Source organism: Panthera uncia, chromosome D2, assembly GCF_023721935.1.
Source record: "Panthera uncia isolate 11264 chromosome D2, Puncia_PCG_1.0, whole genome shotgun sequence".
NCBI lineage: Eukaryota > Metazoa > Chordata > Mammalia > Carnivora > Felidae > Panthera > Panthera uncia.
Genome location: NC_064818.1, coordinates 9,193,878 through 9,220,041, shown reverse-complemented (window position 1 = coordinate 9,220,041; position 26,164 = coordinate 9,193,878). Strand labels below are relative to the sequence as shown.

Sequence of the window (26,164 nt, the reverse complement as noted above, 5' to 3'; positions counted from 1 at the left end):
TATTTTCCCTCTTAACCTTCTTTTAATTAAGTGTTTCTTATTTGGACTTTTTTTTTGGTCCTAATCTCTGTAACCCATGAAAATTTAATACCATGCATTCACTGTGTAGCTGTTTGTAAAATGTGGCCATTCAGAGATTTGGAAACCATTGCAATCTCTAAAACTTTTTTTTTTTTTCCCCTCTAAGAACCCATTTTAAAGGCTGGGTATGCCCTTACATACTTTGATCATTTACCAGGACAGTATCAAGGCAGAAGTGGTTCCATGGCCCCTCACACTTCATGGTGCTTTTAGTCTCCTTTGCCGTTCCCCAGAAAAGTTCTGTACCGTTGACGTGATTCTCTCATGGAAGCACGCAGGATCCCTTCCCCACCATCTCTCTGCTGGAATCCTCTGATCCCTCAGGACTCGTGCTAGAGTGGAAGCATCTGCTGTCCCTAAAAAAGGATTTCCAGTAAACCTCTACTACACTCTGGCCCCTTAATACTGGGTTTTTGAGCAGTGGAGAAGGTCAGTGTGTTCTTCTGAGGCACAATAAGAAAATCCAAGCACAATTTTATTTATTTTCCAGCTTCTTACTGCTTTTCTCCAGCTCCACTGCTGTGGGTGTCCTTAAATTTGCTTTGTTCTGCCTGGCAAATCTGCCTGTTCTCACCACCCAAGTACACTTGAGATAAAGGGAAGCCTAGATAGGGCCACTCTGTTTTGTTTTCTTACACGATTTACACAGTTGTTGCATTCCTGTGTCATCAAAGAGTTTTGAAGCTTTTGTAATACAAAGCTTCAAAAAGTCCTTCACAAAGTCCCATGGTTCCCAAGGCTGTGAGAAAATTATAGCAGCCCTCGGTGCCCCAGGCCTCCCAGCTTCCCAGTCTTAACAGGTGAGCATTTTTAACTCTTTAGGCTGTTTTTTTCCCCCTCTTATTTACTTTCATATTTGTAAATACCATGCTTCGACTGATGTGTCTTACTTTTTGGCTTTTAGCTTTTTCAATAACTTTTTAATGTTTATTTTTGAGAGACAGAGAGAGAGTGAGCATGAATTGGGGGAGGGGCAGAGAGAGAGGGAGACACAGAATCCAAAGCAGGCTCCAGGCTCCGAGCTGTCAGTACAGAGCCCGATGCAGGGATTGAACTCACAGACCACGAGATTATGACCTGAGCCAAAGTTGGCCACTCAACCTAGCCAGCCACCCAGGCACCTCTTACTCTCTGGCTTTTAGAATTTACTTCTTACTATAGAAAACCTCCATCCTTATACTGAGAAAATCACATTAAAATTTTGGTTATATGAATATTCAATATTAACATGTTTTGACTATATAAATGTTACTCACTACTGAACCATTTAGTGAACTTCTTATGATATTTTCTCTTTTTGTATTTTTTTTTATTTTCTAGGAAGTAATACTTGTCTCATGTTCTCCCTTTCTCTCTCCCTCACTTTCTTTCTTTTTCTTTCTTTCTTTCTTTCTTTCTTTCTTTCTTTCTTCCTTCTTCCTTCCTTCCTTCCCCCTCCCTTCCTCCCTTTCTCCCTTCCTTTCTCCCTTCCTTCCTTCCTTCCTTCCTTCCTTCCTTCCCCCTCCCTTCCTCCCTTCCTTCCTCCCTTATCCCTTCCTTTCTTCCTTCTTTCCCCCTTCCTTCCTTCCTTCCTTCCTTCCTTCCTGTCCTCTTTCATTTATTAGGAGCGTTCCAGAACTGTTTGCTCTCTAGACCTGCCATATATCTGCACTCTTAAGATATTCCTTCACTCTACTCTTCCCTGAATTACCCCTTTTCTTCAGAGTTCCTCAATTTTACCATCTGTAATGTGAGAAGGATAATTACTATTCCTTGCCTCTTCTGGTTATCAGGAAGATTAAACTGAGTATATGTATAAGCCCTTAAGTAGAACTTGCACGTGGTACGTGCCCCAAAAAACAGTGTTATTATCACTGCTGTATCTACTGTTTTGTTGTTATTTTTCTATTATTATCTTACCAGTCTCATCACCGTCTCTATGGCATGATGTGAGTAGAGTAAGAGATTATTGTAGAATAAGTTAAGAGTCTTGCAGAATGATTATGTAGCCATAATTATTACAATTACTATTAATGGTACTGCATACTTCTTTCATGGATAAATCAGAGCAGATACCTCATGGAGGAGAGTCTGGCTGAGGGTTGCTGGCTGACCGCTGCTGTCCAGACCTCGCTTGTACTTTGACCCTCAAAAGAAAGGCCCATTTCCTGGGAGGGTTAGAACTGAACCGTAATCCAAATTGAAATTAAACCGTCATGACTTTTAATAGTCTTCTATATTTTTTGTGAACGTCAGTCAACTACTTCAATATTAATTTGAATGAAACTGTAGAACATAAAAGCATGAATGGCTGTGTTGAAACACAGAACTCACTTGCACAGGTTATTTAGTTAATTAATTAAAGGGAAGGACTCAGGGTGCCTAGGTGGCTCAGTCGGTTAAGCATCTGACTTCGGTTCAGGTCATGATCTCGCGGCTTTGTTGGTTCAAGTCCCTGCGTTGGGCTCTGTGTGGACAGCTCAGAGCCTGGAGCCTGGAGCTTGCTTCGGATTCTGTGTCTCCGTCTCTCTCTGCCCCTCCCCAAGTTGCGCTCTGTCTCTCTCTCGAAAAATAAATAAACATCAAAAACAATTTTTTTAATAAAGGGAAGGACTCAAAAATAAGTGGATTTAGATGTTACTGTGCAGTTAGAGTGGTTTGGGGGTATAGAGAATACACAAGACACATAGACACACACTTTTTTAAACTAAAGAAGTAGACATCAGCTTGTTTTCTGTTGTTCTTATTTCCATTGCAAATGTTTACTTGGGTGGTTTTAAATCATATGAATGATACCAGAATAATGCAGACCCAAGGTGGGGAGTGTTTGGTGACAAGAAACGAGGGTTCTTGTCTTGTCTCAGGTTCTCCCTGAGAATGTTCTCCCTGAAGTTCAAAAAGAATTTGAACCTAGGACCTCGTCATTTGTGGTAATTTTGTGAGCAATCCCGGAGTTTGCTGTGTCTCTGTAGCTGAAAATCCAAATGTGTTTGAGTGGGTGGTGGGGCACTGGCTCACCTCATCACTGCTATGTTTTGTTTTGTTTTGTTTCACTACTATGCTCTTTGTTTCATCTAATCCTTGGTTTCTTTTCTATTCACAATTAATTTTATACTGAACACACATGCTTTGTGACAGCTGAATACTTGTTTTTGACGTCAATCAAAAGAATAATTCTACGATGAATCACACAAGTGGCTTACCTTTTTTTTTTTAACCTTTATTTATTTTTGAGACAGAGAGAGACAGAGCATGAGCAGGGGAGGGTCAGAGAGAGAGGAAGACACAGAATCCAAAGAGGGCTCCAGGCTCTGAGCTGTCAGCACAGAGCCCGACACGGGGCTCAAACTCACGGATTGTGAGATCATGACCTGAGCTGAAGTCGGACGCCCAACCGACTGAGCCATCCAGGCGCCCCTGTGGCTTACCTTTTTTTTAAAGGGGTTCATCCCTTCCTTACTTCGATTTTAACAAACCTAGGTAATGTTTAATACTCACTTAGGTTGCATCTATCTCAGGCAAGTGTTTCCAACAGTTTGATGTTATTTGGAACACACTTTCCAAGTTGCCTGTGCTATGTGACATTCAACAAACATCAGCCTCTACCTTATGTTTGCTCCAAAGCAGGTAGTAAAACAGCTGGAACAGAACAAAATAGTTCAGATCAGATAACATCCATTTCAGAAAAATGGACTAGCATAGATAGTACACTTAATTTCATATATTTTCCTAAATTCAATTCAGCTGAGATCAAGGAGGATTGATTCAATATATAGAGTAGAAACTGAACATGCATTTTATTTTATGATCAGTTTCTTGGGAGCTCCTGCCTTTATGGAACATATGGCTAGTAGTGGAAATACTGGTGGTGGTGGTGAGTTGTAGGAAACCAGCTTGACCCCTTTTTTTTTTTTTTTAATGTTTATTTATTTTTGAGAGAAAGAGACAGAGAGCGAGTGGGGAGGCGCAGAGAGAGATAGGAAGACACAGAATCTGAAGCAGGCTCCAGGCTCTGAGCTGTCAGCACAGAGCCTGACACAGGGCTCGAACTCACAGACAGTGAGATCATGACCTGAGCCAAAGTCGGACGCTTAACTGACTAAGCCACCCAGGCGCCCCAAGCTTGACCCTGTCATACAGAATGATTCACTGTCAATAATATAAACACTAATATTTACCCAAAAAATGCTGGGTTCTTGCTCTGTGTTAGAACAGTGCTAAGTATTTCCTTTGTAATATCTCATTTGCCCTTAAAACAATACTGCAAGGTAGGTATCCTGTCTGATTAATAGGTGAGCATAATAAACCACACATACGCTAAATAACTTGTCCAGTCCAGGTATGACTGTGGTTTTGGTTAAAGGTATTTGCAATCTCCGGACTAAAAAATGAAACTTATTGAGGTGCCTAGGTGGCTTAGGCAGTTAAGTGTCCGACTTTGGTGCAGGTCATGATCTTACAGTCTGTGAGTCTGAGTCCCATGTCAGGCTCTGTGCTGACAGCTCAGAGCCTGAAGCCTGCTTCAGATTCTGTGTCTCACTTTCTCTCTTCCCCTTCCCCACTCACACTCTGTATCTGTCTCTCACAAATAAAAATAAAAACATAAAAATTTTTTTTAAGTTACTCATAATAATGTTACAATAAGAGGTTATTTTATTCATCTAAGTAGGATCATCTACTGCTCTCAATATGATCTCTTTGCAACTTGGACACTAATTTAGTGATCTTATGTAAATAATGCATTGTGGCTATAAAAGATGACAGATGGAATTACTCAGTTTCCGTGTTTGGTATGGATTTTCCAAACGGTAAACATTTAAGGGGAGAAGAGCAGACTTTTCAAATAGGAACGTGTATCAGTGATTCTGCCACTGTGCTCAGCTTCTTTGATAATTCAAGTTGTTGAGAGTTCTAGAAGGCTCTTCAGGAACAGAATTAAATATTGTGGGGAAACCACAGTTGATCTGAATCTCAGAATCTACCTGAAGGAAATAAAATCATAAAGACCATTCTTCATTTGAACATCGGTCTTCAATGATCATGGGTTGGTTTTTGTTAAATGATAATTTAGTTTTGTGGACTCATTTTTATCTGACTGTGTCATTCATTTTCCCCTAAAGTTTAGATTATATAAAAAAAATGACAAGATGTTGTCAGTGCAGAAACTAACTATTGGCCTATGTAGTAAAATAAAAGAATTTCCCCTTCCACGAAAGAGAGGTGTTCTCTGTAGAACACTATTGTTGTTCTCTGAGGTGACCAGTAGAGCCTCATATGGGCATTTCCTTCACATTCTATGGGATCTGACTGTTTGAGTGATAAAGCCTCGAGAATAGGAACCAGAATGAAATATATTTATATCTTCTTTCTGGTGAAAATATATCCATCAATACTAATGACTATGAGGTATCAGAAGCAGTTGTTAACTTTGTGTTCTTCTTTTGCTGCCAATTAATATTTTCCTTCTTTTCAGAAAATGATTTCGTGGGCTTCTGGTTTATAAGTCAAGACAATGGAGGGGAAAAGCGTAAATGAAAGAAGTGTGTAAAACTGAGCAAGGAATATGCCCTCACATTTCACACTCATTCCAGTGTTGGAAGGTGAGGAGACTTTCTCGAAGGGTTTATATGTAACCTTCCTCCTCTCCCATGGATATGGTTTGGGAGCCCAGATTGCTGCTGGCTAGTAAGCTGCTTTAAACTCACTCTTTTTTCATTTCTTTCTTTCTTTTTTTCCTTCCTTCCTTCCTTCCTTCCTTCCTTCCTTCCTTCCTCCTTCCTTCATTCCTTCCTTTCTCTTTAATGTTTACTTATTTTGAGAGACAGAGAGCAGCAGAAGGAGAGGGAGAGAGAGAATCCCAAACAGCCTCCATGCTGTCAGCACAGAGCCCAACACGGGGCTCAGTCCCGTAAACTGTGAGATCATGACCTGAGTCAATATCAAGAGTTGGACGCTTAACTGACTGAGCCACCCAGGCGCCCCAACTCTCTCTTTAGATACGAAGTTGTGTAGTTGGGGAAGACAAGGTGCTGGGTCATGCCATTGTCGATAAGGCTGAAGGAAGGAGAGCCAGTAAGAAGGAAGGAGAGCCAGTAAGAAGGAAATTGCAGGAATTGCTTTGGAATTCATGGAGCAAAAGTATGGAACAAAAGGGTAAACTATTGTGAGGATCCAGGGGTTCGTTTGTACAATGAAAAGAAAGGTCTGCGAAAACAGAATTGTGCAGTATCAGCGGCTACCTAATAACAAACTGACTAGGTGGTTTTACAATCACCCTACCATCTGTTTCTGAATTTGGGGAAAAGAGGTACATGTGAACTTTTCATCATTTTTCTAAGATGAGAAGAAAACAATTTAGGCTGGGAGTATGTGTTGCTCACACATGCTGTTTTCAAAAGAAAAAAAAGGTGTGAATGGAGAAAATTTTAAGATGTGAAATTCATAGACTTCGTGATAGAATAAAGAATATAGTCTGGTATATTTTAGAACAAGTAGTCTGGGCTCCTGGGTAAACTTTAAGTTTGTTCCATTTAATTCTCTAAAGAAAAGAAAAAGAGATTCCTCCATACTCCTTTTTTCAGAATATTGCCACAGAAGCTGACAGAAGGTTAACCTCCTAATGAACAATAAATTATAAGTTAAAATAAATTATAGGTTAATTGGTTATTATCCCAGTCACTCTTCATAAATTCTAGGTTTTAAGCCAGTGTACAGATTAAAAAATTCCATTTTAATTTTTGATTTTTTTTCATAATTTACATGTATATGTATATCTCTTTAGAATATATTTTGGGGTCAGAAGTTACTTTGAACTATCTGAAGACATCTGTTTAAAATATTCCTAATTTTATATTTTGAAGTCGACAGGACTTACTAATTTTGAATTCCATAGGTTTCCTTCTTGACTAAAGACAGTTTGGAAAAATAGCACAAATTTTCAACCCTAGACAAGTGGATACAATGATGAAAATAAGCAATCGGGTCATGAAATTTGTTAGAACTATTTGAGAGCAGATAACCAATTGTAACATATTTGTTTTTCCTTTTCAAAGTTGAAAAAAAATTTTTTAATGTTGATTTATTTTTGAGAGACAGACACACAGAGCAGGAGAGGGGGAAGGGCAGAGAGAGAGGGACACACAGAATCCGAAGCAGGCTCCAGGCTCTGAGCTGTCAGCACAGAAACTGACGCAGGGCTTGAACCCACAAGCTGTGAGATCATGACCTTAGCCAATGTCGGACACTTAACCGACTGAGCCACCCAGGCACCCTGAAAAGTTTGGAAGGTTTTTAATGACTAAAAATTTCATTCTTTGGGGTGCCTACGTGGCTCAGTCAAGCGTCCAACTCATGATTTCAGCTCGTGTCATGATTTCACAGTTCATGAGTTCAAGCCCTGCATTGGGCTCTGTGCTTAGGGCACAGAGCCTGCTTGGGATTCTCTCTCTTCCCCTCCCCTGCTCGTGTTCTCTCTGTCTCTCTCTCAAAATAAATAACAGTTTGAAAAAAAAATTATATTCTTCAAAACCTGGTTTGTTTAAATAAAGGAGCTGAAAACTCGAACGCATCTGTCCTCCTGGCCTGGGTGTTTCTTAGAGAGAAATTATGTTGACATTGGTACTGCAGTAGGACAAGTGTAGTGCTTGAGAAGGAGTGTACTGGCCGTGATAATCAGTCACTTCATGAGTGGCTTCCTCCGTGCTGCCTCATGGGACATTGGTGCACACCATTCTTGGTGACTTTGTTCTTTAATGAGATGGGAAATCATTGGAGGGAAAGAACAAATCCTGTGTGCTAAACATGAACGTGTCTTTTAAATAGACCTTGAAGGATCTGTAGGATTTCTGCAGCAGAAATGATATTTATAGAGAGGGGCATGCTGGTATGTGTCGTAGGCACATTTGGGGTGGAGGATGGGTACCTGGCTCAGGTTGTCTGCGGCATAGGATAAAAGCAGGAAGGAAAGAAGTGAAAGACAAGACTCACAGCCACATTCTAGTGGAAGGGTCCTTGAATTGCTCATCTCTATCTGGTATGTGCTCTGACTTGTCGTATTTGTTTTAATTTTTCTTAACGTTTATTTATTTTTGAGACAGAGAGAGACAGAGCATGAGCAGGGGAGGGGCAGAGAGAGAGGGAGACACAGAATCTGAAGCAGGCTCCAGGCTCTGAGCCGTCAGCACAGAGCCTGACGTGGGGCTCGAACCCACAAACCGTGAGATCATGACCTGAGCCAAAGTCGGATGCTTAACCGACTGAGCCACCCAGGCGCCCCTGACTTGTCATATTTTTGAAGGCAGAGACATGAATCCCTTCTTTCCCTAATCCATAGTATTGCCTCAATGAATCTGTGAGTTTGACTTGATCTGACTTTAGATATCCAGCTCTCAAAAGGGTTTTTGTAAGTACCTACTTATTAGAGTCAAACAAATTTTAGTACCATAAGCTCCCACCCAACCTTTCCATATGGATTAACTCTTTTGGAAGAGTTAGGATGAAAGTGTTAGGCTTTTCATATCTTTAACCACGTGGAGATATAACTCATCTTGACATTTGGATTTTAAGTGATAACAACATGTACAATTGGATTTAAGATCTGATGTTAGGAAATCACAAAGGAAGGATTTTATAAGACTTTTAAGTTTTATCTGCCTGTTGTTTTGAAGGAAGATAGCTAAAAAGAAGGATCAGATCGTGTGTGTTTAAAGCTTTTGGACTTGAGGCGTCTGTGGTCCATATTGTTCATATGTTACGGAATTTAATAAAATTAGATGTAACAGTTCACATATAACCATCAGGATGCAAATGGGGAACAATTTATTGTCTAAAAAGATCAAATGTAAAATAACTTCAGTCTTTCATTTCAAATTCTATCATTCTTCGTGATCTTATTGCACAACACTTGATTCGGAAAACTTTTATTTTATTTGTTTGTTTAAAGATTTATTTATTTATTCTTGAAAGAGAAAGCATGGGTGGAGGAGGGGCAGAGACAGAGGGAGAGAGAGAGAAACCCAAGCAGGCTCTGCATTGTCAGCACAGAGCCTGATGCAGGGCTTGAACACACAAACCATGAAATTATGACCCGAGCTGAGGCCGTACACTTAACTGACTGAGCCACCGAAGTGCCCCTGATTCAGAGAATGAAAGCATAGACTGCAATTCTCAAAGCTCTTATGAAGCTTTAAGGAAATTGAGGCATTCTGAATCTACCTGAGAGATTTTGATTCAATAGGTTTTTAAAAGTTTCACAGGGGATCCTGATTTATAGCAGAGTTGAAAGCCACCAAGCTGGATATTTATTAAGTTTTTGTAAATTTAATAATGTTGATACACTTTAATTAAGGAACATTTCAATTTTAGTCTAAAAATGAGTTTCATAATAAGAAATCTTAGTGAGGTTTTTCCTCACTCTGAGTAAGGTTATTCAAAATACTCTGTATCTTTTAAGACTGATAAATAGTATTGATTTCAGTATAAATCCTCTGGGACAATTATGCTGGCTTCCCCAGTTTTTCTGTTTAGTATGTTTTCTGTGAATGGTTGAAGTTTAGATGTATTTATTAGCTTTGTTTTTGAAGAAAGAAAGAAAATAAAACTTTGATAAGCCTACTGTGATATTAGGACATTGGAACATGATGCAGATAGTTTTTTCTTCTCTTATTTGACCCATAGGTCTGGTGCTCTGTCATTTGATAACTTTGTCTAATTTCCTACAAGTTAGTCTACTTTTTAAAAAGAATTCATGTGTTAAATTTTTTAATGTTTATTTATTTTTGAGAGAGAGAGACAGAGCATGAGCAGGGGAGGGGCAGAGAGAGAGGGAGACACAGAATCCGAAGCAGGCTCCAGGCTCTGAGCTGTCAGCACAGAGCCTGACACAGGGCTCAAACCCACAAACCATGAGATCATGACCTGAGCTGAAGTTGGACGCTCAACAGACTGAGCCACCCAGGCGCCCTTAGAATGGTTGTTAGAAAGAATTCTTCCTGGAGCACCTGGGCTGGCTCAGTTGGTAGAGAATGTGACTCTTGAGCCCCATGTTGGGTATGGAGCCTACTCAATTAAAAAAAAAAAAAGAATTCTTGGAAACATTGTGTGATTAGTCACAATTAGTAGCCTCATTTGTCCATTTTATTTTCTGACTTCCTTGTATGAAATACCACAATGTTATTAGTCTTTTATTTGGAGGGTACTGACCTTTTATTACAGTAAAATGACAGAGGGAGGTATCGATTTGCATTTGATTGTATAAGCTTAGCTTTTGGCTAATAAATATTTATCATTTAATTACATTTTAAATCTTAAACTCCCTTTTCAGATTCCCTGTAAATAATGTTAACTTAAAAATTTGCATTTGTATATTGCTTTTATATACGTTTACGTGTGTGACTTGGTATTATAAAAAGAATTTCTTTGCTCTCCAGATATATTAACCAGTCATTCTTGATCTGACCTCCAAAACATAGGTCAGGAAATATTAAGTGCTCTTATGCTTTTATTGAGAAATTCCAATCATCCGTGTGAAACTCACCCTGTGGAATGCTTCACCTCTAATGTGCTCTTTATCTCTCCATTTGTCTATATTAGGCTAGTTTTACAGTCTCTGGTCTTCATTGCCAAACCACACCATACTGATGCCAGATAGTTTTTTTTTTTTATTGGACTAACAAATGTGCTTAAATTTCTTTTTATCTTGTGAAGAATGGAAGTTATAATTCATATTACACCATGGAGCGCACATAATGCAGCAATTGTAAGGCACGTAGATGTATTCTGCTCTGTACATGACTTGTCTCCATTGTTAAGTTATAACACAGATAACATCCCAGGAGAATGAAGGCTGTGTGATCCTTTAGCCAAGAGATCATAAATGAGGCCAGAAGCCACTTATCTATAATGGCCCGAAAAGGGGAGTTTATCTTACTCTTATATTTCATAAAACGTTTTTATTTAATGCCTGTGACGATTTCAATGATGCTACCGTAAGAAAGTGTTGGGATCACAGGATTTGGACATAGACTGTGTTTTTCCCATTGCTGACTTCTGTTGAAGTTTGAAGCTTGACTGTGTTCAATAACTTCGTGTTCTAGGCCGTGCAAATCCTGAGAAAGTGACCTGGCCCGGTGCATGTAAGTAGGGAGGTTCTGGGAAGTCAGTAAATCATCGTTTGCTTTCTTTCTCTGTCGCCGTTACTGCTGTTTTTTAGTTTACTTTGTTTCTTTAGAACAAACATTGGAAGAGTGCGTAATGAAGTTGTATTATGGCAAGCTTCACATTTTTATTTTTAAAAGACCATCTTTGAAAAATTAAAAATAAATAAAAGACTGCCTTAACAATTGAGAAGACAAAGGTTTTGTAATGACAATAAGTTGTCTATGAAATACTTTGCCAAGAATAAAACCCATTTAATGCAGGAAGGCAAGGGATCAGGTAGGACAGGTCATTATGGGACAGCTTTGCATCTAAGGAAATGTAAGTATGATAGGAGAGGATAGGCCTCAAGATCAGAAGGTGTTGGGGTGCCTGGCTGGCTCAGTCAGTAGAGCATGCAACTCTTGATCTCAGAGTCATGAGTTCAAGCCCCACGTTGGGTGTAGAGCTTACTTTTAAAAATAAAATTAAAAAGAAGGCGTGGGTGCCAGTTCTGTTTGATCTCCACTGAGTTGCGTAAGTTTCATTTGATCCTTGGTTTTCTTATCTGTGACACAGAGATAGCACTATCGCTCTCAAAGGGCTGTAGGAGGACAAAGCGAAGTAAAGCATGCTAGTCACCTGCAGGGCACCTGTACCTAGGGAACTCTTGGGAAATGGATTGAAATTCCAATTTATTTCTTCCTCAGTGTTTCTTGATCTTTTTAGGACACGTGTCAAAAAAAAAAATAGGTACGGCAGGTGTGTACTGTTAATCCTCATATTTTTGCATTTAAAAGAAAATCATATGCAATCAAGAAGTTAAAACTCTCATGATTATGATAACTTGTTTATGGAACACTTTGACTAGAATAGCAGCTCTTTGCCACATACGCTCAAAGACCACCTGGGTTCCACTCATCTGAAGGTATCCATTAACCACTTAGCCTGTGTCTAGGGTAGCATCCTGGTAGAAGAGGGTAGAGTCAGAATGAGGAAGAAACACAGTATCAGATCCCAGCTTTTGAGCCATATTTGGGGAAGCCAGGACATTCAGTAAAACTATTTAACAATTATTCAATGTATACTTGAGTGGACTTTTATTGTAGACCAGTGTTACTAAAAGGTAGAGTCCGAAAAGATTATAAAGTAGGATTAAATTGGTAAATTTATAAAAAGCCTCAATCAGAGTGACTGGCACAGGGCAGAAACCCAGTAAGTAGTAGGTTTAAATTTTTTTTTTTTATTGTTTATTATTTTTGAGAGAGAGACAGAGAGACAGAGAGCAAGCAGGGAAGGGGCAGAGAGAGAGGGAGACATAGAATTGGAAGCAGGCTCTAGGCTCTGAGCACTCAGGACAGAGCCCGATGTGGGGCTCGAACTCATAGACCGTGAGATCACGACCTGAGCTGTAGTCGGCCGCCCAACCGACTGAGCCACCCAGGCACCCCTGTAAGTAGTAGGTTTAAAAATTACATATATTATTGTGATTTTTTCCCCTAAGAAATAGAAAAACATTCAAGAAGAAAGCTTTGTAACTTCAGACCCAATGCCTCTTTCTTTGTGAAACCATATTGAATATCCAGAGACTGTCGACCTATTTCTCCACCATGTATCCACAGATTTCAACCACACCTATATTAGTGCACTTACACATAGTCTGACAATTGGTGGGGGATCCTGCTGGGTAGAATAGGCATTCCTCGGGGGAGCTGATAAGATCTCGTGTAACCACATAGTCTGTGTCCTTGTAACACAGGACTCAGAACATGAGAATTCATTAATGAATATTTGTTGAATTAAATAACAGGTTTGAGCTGGGCATGAAGGAAATACTCGATTTTTGTTCATGGCGGGATTTTGTTCATGGTGGTGGGGATGGGTGAAGTCTCTTCAGGAAGGGGAACAATCTTGGGGCGCCTGGGTGCCTCAGTTGGTTAAACATACGACTTTGCTCAGGTCACGATCTCGCGGTTCAAGCCCCAAGTCAGGCTCTGTGCTGACAGCTTGGGGGAGCCTGGAGCCTGCTTTGGATTCTGTGTCTCCTCTCTCTACCCCTTTCCCGCTCATGCTCTGCAACTAAATAAACATTAAATAAATAAATAAACATTAAATAAACATCAAAATAAACATCAAAAAAATAAAAAAAGAGAAGAATGGGAACAATCTTTAAAGATGCGGAGATTGAAATGAGCATGCCATTTCATTCATTCATTCAACAAACATCTATTAAGCAGCTTTTTGGTGCCAAGCCCCTGAGTAAAAGCAGATACAGCTTCTCCCTGTGGAACATACAGACTAGTGGGAGAGATGGGCATTAATCAAACAGTCATGACAGTAAGTAGACATTTGTAGCTGGGATGAATTCCGCAAAGGAAAGGTACATGGAGCTCTAAGCGTCTGACCTAGTCGCAGAGGACAGAGTGTTAGGTGCAGTGTGGTGACAGGAGGAAGGGAGAGGACTCCTACGAAGAGGAGTGTTGCATACACAACATCATGGTCTGAAAGAAGGCTGTGGGCCGGTACAAGGGGGTCGGTGGCAGGGGGAAGGTGTTGGCCTGAAGAAGGCAGTGGGGACCAGATCAGATAGACGTTGTGAGCCACATTAAGGAGCTTTGACTTTGTTGTAAGAACAGCCCAAACCACTGAGAAGTCTTAATCTTGCGTGAGCAGTGAAGGAATGGCAGAAATCATCAGACTTTCACTTTGGCATTTCGAAGAGCTGACTCTGCCTGCGGCCTGGGTGATACTGTGGGGAAGGGCCAGAGTGGATTCTGGTTGAGGGCCTGGAGGGCTGTTGCACTCCCTCGGAGGCTTGGCCACGAGTGCTTCTGATGGAGACCGCACTTAGGATAGATGTACCTTGGGATAAGGAGGGATTAGTAACGTCACTACAAGTGATCTAGGAGTAACAGGAATTAAGGTTGAATAGGTAATACTGGGACAGGTGCTGCAAGCTGAAACCTTAGGTCCAATGGGTCAAACCCAAACCAAATGACCTGTCACATCTCTGCCTTTACCTTTCCTTCATTCCCTCAATCTTTTATTAGGTGAGTCGTTTACATATTCATCCATTCACTCAGTAAATACTTATTGTGTGCCCACTGTGTGTGCCACAAACAAAACCATGTACCCTTGCTAACCTCAGTCTCCCTTTGCTCTGTCTCTCAGTTTATTGTAATTTTTCTTACCCAAGTGCAACTCAAGCCTGTTCTCCCGAGACCACTTTGTGGGTCTTCCCAGTTAGAAATAGCAGCTTTTACTCATCTTTCCACCGGGTAGAAACATCGCAGCTCTCAAGCAGTAAGGCATTCTCCTTGATCAGTAGTGTGGACAGAGTGCTGTTTTTTCAGATTTGGTTCCTCCCACTGGAACAGAGACCCACAAAATACAGGCACGTGGTAAATGCTTATTCGATCAAGTTAAAATAAACTGAAGAAAACAAAGGAGGGGAGTTTTCCATGAAACGAAATTAAATTTTGTTTAATTTGAATGATGATCATTTAAATCTGGTCAAATGATGATCAGATTCTGATGATATCCCTAACCGTATGTGTTATTTTTATTATTTCCCTGGCAAGTGACTGTTAATCCACATGATTGTTCACGTAGAATCTTCAAACACTCCATTCCATGCAATTGTGTTCTTTCGGAAATCTCTGATGAGTTGGGGAATCTAACCTTCCCTGTGTCAGACGTGCCTCTCAGTGTATGCTAGACCAGCTCGTTCCAGCTCAGGAGAGCCCTGTCTGCTGGCTCCTATTTACTGATGTTGCCTTGGTAGCTTGAAATTGGCAGTGATGGCCGTATTGTCAGCACGGAAACTGCAAGTGCTACAGATCAGAGCTTTGGCCTTTTCCCTCAGAAAGCTGATTGTGAATTACTTTCTAGCACACCACTGCTTTGAATCCAAAACGCACACACACAAAAAAAAAAAAAGAAAAAAATTATGATTCATGGATTGCATTAATTCTGAAACACATGTGTGCTGTGTGTGCGTGTGTGTGTGAGCACGCACGGGCACATACAGATTGAAATGGTTCGGGACTATTTCTAAGGCCTATGGGAAAAGCGAAATTTTGTTATTCTCATGTTCAGTTTGCACCTCACTCATTCACTCACTCAAGCAATGCATTTATTTACTGGAGACTCTAGCAAACGAGGGTCTTTTTCCTCAAATTGATCCCAACCTAGTTGGTGAGAGACGGCAGGGATTCCTGTACAATATATTGAGGATGGAATCTGAACTGAAGTGGAAGCCATGCAGTTGCAGAGAAGTAAGAGACTTAAGAACTACGTAGGAGATACAACGAAAAATACTTGATAAAAGGCCAGAGAGAATGAGATAATTGCCAGTTTTCCAGATTATGCAGGTAGGTGGATGGTTGTCTGTCCCCAAAATGAGAATTACAGGGAGAGCAATGGCTTGAAGGGAGATGTGGGTAGGGCAGGCAGAGATCCTTGAAGGAGATGGATTTAATTTAGGGTGTGTTAATCTGAAGTTATTTTAGAATACCTGGAAGGTGCTTTGAACTATATACTTGGAAATTGGAAAGAGATGGGTGATAGTGATTTAAAGTCATTGCCCTGTGGCGGCAGTCAAAGCTGAATGAGAATAAGATGGGGTATTAGTCAAGATCCCAACAAGAAACAGAGGTCATGTGCAAATGGGGTAATTAAGGGGAATTCAATGATAAGATGGTTCATGGAGGTTATGGGAAGGCTTAAGGAAGCCAACTGGATTGATAAAACACACTGGGACCAGCAACAGAATAGAGCCATTGTCCACATTAGGTCTGGAGAGCCAGAGGGAAGGAGCACTTACCAGAACATGGACAAGTAGAAGCGAAAGCTGTAGATATGGCTGTAGGAGAGAAATGCCTAATAGTATTTATAGCCTTCAGTAGAGGAATTTGGCCCTTGCCAGACTTGGCCCAGCAGGACAACAGGCTGGGGAATACATATTATGACCTCTCTCCCTTCCCACTCTCTGACCTCTGGTCTTCCATTGGCCAAATCCACAGTGAAACCAAAGGGCAAGGAAATGCTTTGAGGCTCTTTAGAGGTCATCTTCCTTGGGCACAGAGCAGGATAGGGAAAGGTATAATGAGATTGTGGACTTGGAATGGTGAGTGGAAGACAACAGGTGAGGTCATCTGAAGAGGCTGGGGCAAGACAGAGCCTTGAGAAGCACCAACATGAAAAGACAGGTAAGGAGGAGGAGCCTGAGTAAGGGCATCAAGGGCTAGATGGAAACCGAAGGGGACGGGTGGGGTGGTTTTGCTGGAAGGAAGGAGAACGTTGCAAGGAGGAGGAAACCATCAACACTGTCATATACAGGAGAAAAATCTAATAACAAAACTCCAGAGAGTGTCCACCAAATTAGTCACTGAGGGTCCTTGGTGACTCTTGTGACTTCACATTGTGATGTGCACAAACGAGGTTATGAAATTGGTGGCGGCCACAGGAACATATTTGTAAAATTCGGCACCATGGTTCTTGCATCAGACATGAAGAGGATGGAGAGTCCCTTAAGAGTGGGACTGTACCTGTGCCACCTGTGCCCCTGTCTCTCCAAGCATACGCTCTGAAAGATGCGTGAGGGAAGATGGGTAATGATTAACTTTGGTGCACCAGGATGCTGTGCAAGAAAGGAAGGCAGTGGTTACTGCCAGCAGCAAGAGAGGAGGGGCCTGCCGCTTTCCGAAACCCCCTGGAGTCTGACACGCGTCCTGGAGTGGCAGACACAGTGTTTTCCATTTCAGAAATGGCAGTAGACTATTTCGCACAAGTGATTAGTAGTTCTTGTCTTTGGCACAGTCTGCAGTGGTATTTCAGAATACAAAATATGACCTGGTTGTGAATTGACAGGGAGTCAGAAATCGTTACATAGAACACGTTAAAGAAGAAAGGCAAAAGTCCTTGTATTTAGTATGAAATGTCAGGAGACTGGCCCTTGGAGGTGTGAGTGAAATGCATATAGGGAACAGCACAATACAGAGCAAACGTTCCATAAATGTATGTTGAATGGAGCAAAGGAAAACTTGGAGAGATGCTACCAGATTTAGTCATAAGAATACTCGGTAGAGGAAAAGTCCTCATTTTGTATTGTTCGACATCTCACCAAAGGATTAGCCAAAGTAACATTTTCACTATTTGTTTTAAGTTTATTTTTCCTGTTACAAAATATAAATCTGTTAACAGCACAACTACAACAGCAGTTTTTAACATGCCAACATAACCATATTTATCACTTTGAGAAATTTCTTTCTAGATTGTTGTGTTACGTCCTTTTTCTACTTACTGTATACACAGTTATGGATTAACTGCTTCCTGGGTCAGCTTTATATAGTGGGGATTCTCCACCTCATTTCTAGTCGTCATTTTTAGTGGCAGAAAAATAGCCTGTTTGAAAGATACAAGATGGTATTCTTAGTTGTCCTGTTACTGGGTTTTTTTTTTCACGTTTTTCACTCTTACAAATATATATTATAATGAGGTTTTTGAACCCAGAACTTTACCCACTGAGTTTTGGGTTGTTAGGAATTTTTTTTTTGGATTTTCTGAAATCAAATTACTAGGTCCAAGAGCAGAAACATTGTTATGGATCTTGATGCAATTTAAGGCACGTTGATATTACTATTTCTTAAGTTTGCCTTTGAATGAATAAATTTTCAGTATCTCTAATACCTAACAACTCCCTAAACTAAGTAAAACCTAGTGGTTTGTGTGTGTAGGCCTGCAGAATGCTTAACGGTGGTAGCTCTGTGTAAGAGGGAAGTTAACAAAAGGACTTGAAACCCTTCATCCCTGAACGCAAGGACAGATAAACTGGATTAAATCTAGTGAGTAAATTTTAATATATGATTCTTTTTTTTTAATGTTTATTTATTTTTGAGAGAGAGAAAGAGAGAGAGAGAGAGAGAGAGAGAGAGAGAGAGAGAGAGAGAATGAGCATGGAAGAGTCAGAGAGAGGGAGACAAAGAATCTGAAGCAAGTTTCAGGCTATGAGCTGTCAGCATAGAGCCCAATGCGGGACTTGAACTCAGGAGCTGTGAGATCATGACCTGAGCCGAAGTTGGATGCTTAATCAACTGAGCCAGCCAGGTGCCCCAGGTTTTAATACGTGACTCTTAAGTCATTATCTGTGATTTATTTCAGTCCAATTACCATCTGCTGCAGTGCTTCAAACTAGATCAAAAGGCTAGCTGTGACCTGCTCATACCCAGTGTAACATATGCTATAAAACTAGGATGTGATTGTTATATACCAATGCTTACTTAATGTGTTTCACTCTTGCCCTGTGATTTTACACTGCAGAACTCAAGTGGATGGCACATATTTTCTGTGCTTTGCTCTTTTACACTTCTGACAATGTGTTGATTTTTTCATATCTGGTGTTTTTATCTGGCTAGTCTGATTGCATTTTTCTTCTCTTTGCATTTAATTATTTTTCCCCTTCTGTCACTATTTTCTGTTCATCTTCATTATCATGAGTTTTTCTCCTGTAACATCTCAATGGTAATTCCTTTATGTTTTCCCGAACTACCTACACATGGGTTCTGCCTTCTTCATACTTCTTAACCTATTAAACCTTTCATTGCAATTAAATAAAACATGTGCTCAAATGGTATAAAACCACTTGATCAAGATAAACACCCAGACAGTCCTGTAAATATTTTGCACTTTATAAAAATAAGTAAAACCCATAACTTAACACATCTTTTAACTTTTCACTTTTGATTCTAAATTAAGTAAATAAATGCCTAAAATACATATAAGTTTCACAGACTCTCACAAACTACCCCTAAATGCATCTGTTTAAGATGAGTTCAATGTTTATAAATCAGCAGGTATGATTTTCATGTGACTGCTGGATTTTTTTCCACTCATTGGCCAAAATAATCAGAAGAAAACCATGTTTAGCTGAATTTTTGGAAAATATTACTATCGATAACTGGCTAAGCATTAAACATGGGAGACTCAATGTTTTAAAATTAAGACTTTTTTTTAGAGCAGTTGTAAGTTAACAGCAAAAGTGGGGAGAAAGATCAGAGATTTCCCATATATCCCCTTGCCCCCAAATATGCATAATCTCCCCCATGATCAACATGGACCCACCAGAGGGGGGTACATTTGTTATAGCTGATGTGACATTGACACATCATTAACACCCAGTCCATAGTTTATATTATGGTTCACTCTTGGTGTTTACTGTGTATTGTATGTATTTGGACAAATAAAGATTACATGTATCCATCGTTATAGTATCATACCCTATGTGCTCTATCCATTCACCCCTTGTCATGCCCCCAACTCCTGGAAACCACTGGTCTTTTTACTCTCTCCATGATTTTGCCTTTTCTAGAATGTCCTAGAGATGGAATCGTATAGTACTTATCCACTTCAGGTTGACTTCTTTCACTTAATAATATGCATTTAAGTTTCTCCCATGTCGTTTCGTGCTCTAATAACTCATTTATTTTTATTGTTGAATAATATTCCATGTCTGGATGGACCACAGCTCACTGATTCATTCAGCTACTGAAGGACAACTTGGTTGCTTCCAGATTTTGACAATTATGACCAAAGCTGTTATAAACATCCACATCTTCGTGAGGAAATAAATTTTTAGCTCTTTTGGGAAAATCCCATGGAGGTGGGTAAGAGGGAAGAGTATCCTTCATTTTGTAAGAAACCACCAAGCTGTCTTTCCAAGCGGCTGCACCATATTGTGTTTGCACCGGCCGTGAACAAGAGTCCCTATCGCTCCACACCTTTGTCAGCATTTGGTGTTGTCATTGTACTGGGTTTTGCCCATTATAATCAGTATGTGATGGTAGATATCTCATTATTGTTTGAATTTACATTTCCCTGATGACATGATGTAGAGAGTAGATTCAATTAAAAAAATAATAATTTTTAGGGGCGTCTGGGTGGTTCCGTTGGTTAAGTGTCAGACTCTTGATCTCAGCTCAGGTCTTGATCTCAGGGTCATGAGTTCAAGCCCTGTGTTGGGCTCTGTGCTGGGCATGGAGTCTACTTAAAGAAAGAAAAAAAAAAACAGGACACAATTTTCATACCTAAAATCATACTGTTTTTTAATCCCCCAGATATAAACATACACACAGGTAAACATGTACACACACACACACACACACACACACACTCTTCCCCAAATACATATATCAAATGGCTGATAGGAGTTTTACTGTTTGCTGTTTTGGTTTTCTGTTAACATTTTTTTTTGCTTGACACGTTGCCTGGTATATTGATTTCTCTATAAGTAGATTTTTTTGTAATATAAGAGTTTTCAGAGCCTGAGAGAAAGATAACAGCTAAGAATATCTTTGTTACTTCTAATATTAAGTGAATAATAGAAAAGTATTTTCAACATATTGAAAATCATAACATCTGTTAACTTTAGTTGACCTTAGAGCTTCTTGTTTCTTTGTTTTATTTATTTATTTATTTATTTATTTATTTATTTATTTATTGTAATCCCCATTTATTTGTAATCTCTACACCCAACATGGGACTTGTTGAACCCATGACCCCAAGATCAAGAGTCATATGTTCTACTGATTGAGCCAGCCAGCTGCCCCCGAAACTGCTTTTAAACCAATCCCTCTGAACCACACATTGTACTACTGTGCCAGACTTTCACTATGAATGATAGAATGTGACCTTCATAATCCTCCCATATTGAAAAATCTAATGAAATTAACTCATTTATTCACTGGTGCATGACATATTGATAGGTACCTACTATGCCTATAAAATGCTCTGGGATACAGAAGGAGAAAGATTAATTTACATAATAAATCTATGCAACCTAGTTAATTTTCCCTGTGAAATAAATTTATAAGGAACATAAGGATCACACAACAGTTTTTTGTGCTATCAACCCTCCACAGATTATCAAATCTGCTTCACTGATTTTCATTTTCAGGAAAAGGATTTTTAAGGGCTATAAAATAGCAATTAAAATGCCTGAGGTTATAACCGGGCATGCCAAATAATGAAATTAACAAGGTTCAGTGGATCTGCATGACACAATAGTCTCTTTACCAACAGGGAAATAAATATTATCCCTCAAAGTTACTACATGTGGACTTAGGTTGGAGCAAAATAAACCCAGACAGAGTTCAAGGTCAGGCCCTGGCTTTTGAAGAGAAGACTGACTGTCAGTGTAAATTGCCTGAAGTTCCCTGCCTTTGCCACGCTCTGTAATTTACAGTCAAGGATAGTGTTGGTTACCACTTGAGTGATTCATTTCATTTATTTAGTGCTTAGTAAGTACTGTGAGAGATACAGAGAGATAGAGAACACTGTTTGGCATCCTTTGAAGAAACTTTGCCAACAAGAGACCCCCCCTCCCTCCATTTTAGGGATTTTTGAGATGGGACTCTAGTCCTGAACGACTTCCATTTTTATTTTACTGGGTCTAGAGACTTTCCCCCAAGAGTCAGGAAGTCGCTGCTTTGGGTCAGTCTGCTAGAGTGCTAAAAACTGTACTGTGAGCAGTTATAAAAATCCAGCAAGCCCCCGCTGTAAGGGAGAGCACACGTTTCTCTGTAACCCTCGACACTCCTTCTCTGTAACCATCTCCCTCATCCTTGAAGAATGTGGCTATCACAGGAGTTGTGCATGGGGAATGTGCCACCCCAAGATGGCTTATAGAGGTTGACTGTCAAGGGGGGGAGGGGAGACAGATAAACAACATGTTCCAATTCAAAATCCCATCTGGAAGTGTCTGTTTGGCGATTACCTACTCAGTTTTCATAAGCAGTTTTGTTACCTCCTGGGAGATTCCTGGGAGCATCTTTTATTGGGTGGTAACGTCTCAGGGGCATTCCATTAGCTGCTCTGTGCACATATAATTTGACATGACATTCAGACTCTGTATTTATATCGAAATATATTAATCCTCCTCCTTAGTCACCTGGGTTTCACTTTTGTTTAATCTTACCTAATGAGCTGCTGCTGTGTGGCTGCTGTTTGCTATATGAAGAGTGAGTGGGGAAGATGCTCTGTAGGTAGACTGTGGGGACAGCTGTCTTTGCACAAGTGGACTAATTGGGGATTACTTATGCTGACCCCACGGTACGTCACCTGTAAGTGCTGTGCTGGGACGTCTGCGCTGTTTCCTTTGAAAAGTTGATTTTGATGTTCATCCTGTGAAAACTGTGATGTGATAAACAACAAGATATGTTTGAAAATAGAATGTATGAAAACCAAGCATGGTATTATTTAATAATCTAGAGAGAAGATTCAGTCTTCTCTGGTACTTCAGAACTGAAGAGAAACTGTCAAATTCAGTCAAATGCATTTTCCTACCCAAAGATAGTAAGTCTGTTAATATTCGATTATCACTTTCTCAGCCAAGTTTATAGGCTCTTTTATTTTCCAATACTGGGGCTTCTTAGGATAGGATTCTTGGTCTTTCTATTAATTCAACAATTATTTATCCGTCTCTGTCCCCTCCTTCATCCCCTTCATCCTCACTTAGACGTTAGCCCTTCAGTCTTCGCACATTTCCTCCTCCCCACCCTCAAAACTGGCTTTCGAAGATCACAATCTGATCAAATTGCTTCTTTGTTTGAAATTCTTCGGTGGTTTCCATGAGTTACACTTGAGCCTTGACGCCTGATAACTTTACTTCTCTTACCTCTACACAAGCCTCTCCTTAGTTGGGCAGGCAGTGCCCTGTGATCTCATAATTCATTCCTTTATGTGCCCTATTTCTTCTACCTGGAAGGCCCTTTCCTGCCTTGTTTGTGTAGCTAATTCCTGCTTCTGTCTCCTAACTTAAGATAAACATCATCTTCACTTGGATATTTCATAGGACTACTCCATCTATATAGAAATAGAATTACTATATAGAAATAGAATGCCCTTCTGCATTCCAAGAACGTTTTGCGCAGTGCCTGCTATAATTTACCATGTAACACATGGTTTATATGATCTTCTTGTCTGTTTCCTCAGCTATAGAGTGACTTCCTTGAGAGCAGGAACTGGGTCTGATTTACTGCTCTTGTCCCAGCATATCCAGTTCAATGCAACAGATACTTACTGAACACCTACTATATGCTAGGCGCTAAGTGCTTGTAACACATCAGTGAACAAAACAGAAATCGCTGCACATACGGATTTCGATTCTAGCGTATAATATTTGCCTGGTATTGGAAGAGAAGGAAAGAGAACAGAGAAAGAAGGGAGGATGGAAGGATACACAGATTAAATTATGGGATTGGAATCGCTTTGAAAGGAAACAATAATGGGTATTTTGGTTGGGAATTTGAGATTGCCATCTATCAGTCTGTGGAAAGGGAAGCAAATTTCTTAGTGTTTGTTTGCTTTGTTTTGTTTTGTTTTCTTTCATGCTCTTTGTTGCTTTAGGACTTCATTATAGGACTCTACTGCCTGTGGAAGACAGTATTGTTCCCATTTCTTTCCTGTTAATAAATGCTAAATGTTTCATAAAACTGGGAGTAGCAAAAATTATATGAACGGTTGCCCAATTAATTTTTTAGAAATAAAAATACTAGTTAATAATGCTCAGTGCTTTTAAGGGTGCAATAAAAGTTTTTCTCACTATTATTGGTGTGATCACCACTTGGTATTATCCCAAAGAAATAGTGAGTAAGTGAATGAATGTATCTGCAACTTTCCTACCAATTAATACCTAAGGTAGGCTAGGCATTTAGAAGTTTCTTATTTATTTTTAGTAAGTGTCCATACTGTAAAAAATGTGTTCAGTGCTTTCCATGTTTGACAGATAATGTTTAGAAGTAATGAATTCCACCATGTTTGTAGACTACGGAGATTTAATTTTGAGCTCAGATGGACCTTTGATTCTCCTAAAAAGCATTTTATGCCTTTATTTTTCAACATTTCCATCCTGTGATAGTTTGCACTGCAGAGGGCTTTATGCAAGGCATGGTTCAGAAGATCACACTTCTCTGTTGAGAATTAACGAGATGTGGTATATTTTTAACGATTTTATTTTTAAGTAATCTCTTTACTCGAGAGCATGGGGCTCAAACTCACAACCCCAAGATCGAGTCACATGCTCTACCGAGTGAGCCAGCCAGGAGCCCTTAGATATGTGGTATTTTTAAAAAATAATTTCGAAAGATACCGTAAATAATAATATTTGACAAATTTTTAAAAAATGAATCTGTGTATGCACGTGTTATGTGTATGCTCATGGGCATATAAGAAAGAAAGAGAATTCTTGGCTATTTTAGCTTAGTATTCTGAAAGGCAGGGAGGTTGGTTAGGAGGAGTTTTGTTGTTGTTTTTTGTTTTTTGTTTTTTTGACATTGCCCAACAGTTTGGAAACACATTAATTTCAAATAGCTTGGCGGGTCAGGGCATTTCTAACCTGGAGAGATTGAGGACACAAGCCACATGGAAGTCGGAGGTCTCGATGTATAGTCGGTCCCCAGCATTCTGGGGCAAGGACTGCACGACTCGAGCCTGTTCTCCTCCCAGTAAACCGAGCTGTGCTTCCAGTGCTGTTCTCACTAGACCATTACGAGATGAACCGGCAGGATGCCTCTGCCTGTTGGCATTGACCGTGGGCAGCCTCTGCCCATGGCATTGACTGTGGTGTGTGCAATCCCGAGATAACACAGATTTGTTTGTTCCTTTGCATCCACTGCTGCTTTTGTTCATCCATCTCCCCAACCTGTCGGAACCAGCCAGGGGTTAGTCACTTGCCCTTATTTTGATCAAAAGTGGGAGAGCTTTATGAATGGCTCTCACATTCATTAATTGCGCTCAGATACCTTTTCTGGATGCTGTTACTTTGTAACTTTCTGCCTTGAAAGGCTTCCTACTGAGAAACCTCAGAGTGATACACAGTTACTTTTTCTAGGGCAAACATATTAATTTTAGTAGCAATGCAGGGTTTTATCTGTATGACTCGTTTGTTTCCCCCACCCCAGTACCTCTCCCAGATTAAACTTTGCCTTGAGTGTTGCTATTATTCCATCTTTATTGGGAGTTAGGCCTTTGCCTGCCCTTTTTTTGTTTGACCTTATCATGAAGGATGCCCCAATGAAGTGACCTCTCATGGGATTTCCAGTTCCAGAACCACACATGAATGACTCGCTAGACACAACATATCTCACATATAAACTCTTTTGTTTTTTTAATAAGTGGCCTCACACAGTTTACAATCTAGTGGGTAAGGAAAATTTTTATCTCTCTTCCAGTTAAGTAATTGCTAATGCTTGGTCACGCCCCTTTTAGAGCATTGAAGTCACATCACAGTCTCTGCTGTGGGATTCTGCTCTGTCTGCTCCCCTTAATGGCCTTGGGGAACCCCAGGCAGGTAGAGCTTTTCTTACTGGACCTGTGCACCCCATAGCAATGGCAGAAGATGAAAATTGACAAAATAATCCCAAAGGTTCACCAAACAACTCAGGGAATCTGGAAAGGAAATCTGAAACCAGAGACCATCGAGAGTCTAGCTGGTACTAAAAGAATAAAGATTATCTGTTTAAATGAAAGCTAGAAGCAGTTTTGAATAATGTCAGCAAATTTTTTTAAGTTTACTTATTTTGAGAGAGAGAGAGAGAGAGTGTGCAAGCAGGGGAGGGGCAGAGAGAGAGGGAGAGAGAGAGAATCCCAAGCAGGCTCCCCACTGTCAGTGTGCAGAGCCCAATGTGGGGCTTGAACTCATGAACTGTGAGATCATGACTTGAGCTGAAATCAAGAGTTGAACATTTAACCGACTGAGGCACCCACGTACCCCAATATTAGCAAAATTTTAAGGTCTTCCTAACGTTCTTAATGTTTTGCCTAGTGTGGGGCTGAGATCTTCCTTGGGCTAATTGAAATGGGGACTGGAAGAATCACAGGGTGAAGGTCACATGGAGAGAACTGGAAGTTCTAACTCTAATAGACCTTAAAGTTCATTAATGACTTCTTGCTCATTGCATTTCTTCTTCGGCAAACG

At 40.1% G+C, this 26,164-nt stretch overlaps 1 protein-coding gene and 1 long non-coding RNA gene across 2 annotated transcripts in view; one reads left to right on the top strand and one right to left on the bottom strand.

Moving 5' to 3' along the window:
* Window positions 1-26,164, top strand: part of CHRM3 (cholinergic receptor muscarinic 3) — a 522,646-nt gene that overhangs the window by 18,315 nt on the left and 478,167 nt on the right. The gene's annotated exons all lie outside the window — the stretch shown is intronic.
* Window positions 14,168-23,051, bottom strand: LOC125933226 (uncharacterized). The gene is made up of 4 exons (XR_007460895.1): window positions 22,702-23,051; window positions 22,309-22,380; window positions 17,498-17,598; window positions 14,168-14,561 (listed from the first exon to the last, which is right to left on the bottom strand). It is a non-coding gene; the product is annotated as an uncharacterized LOC125933226 (long non-coding RNA).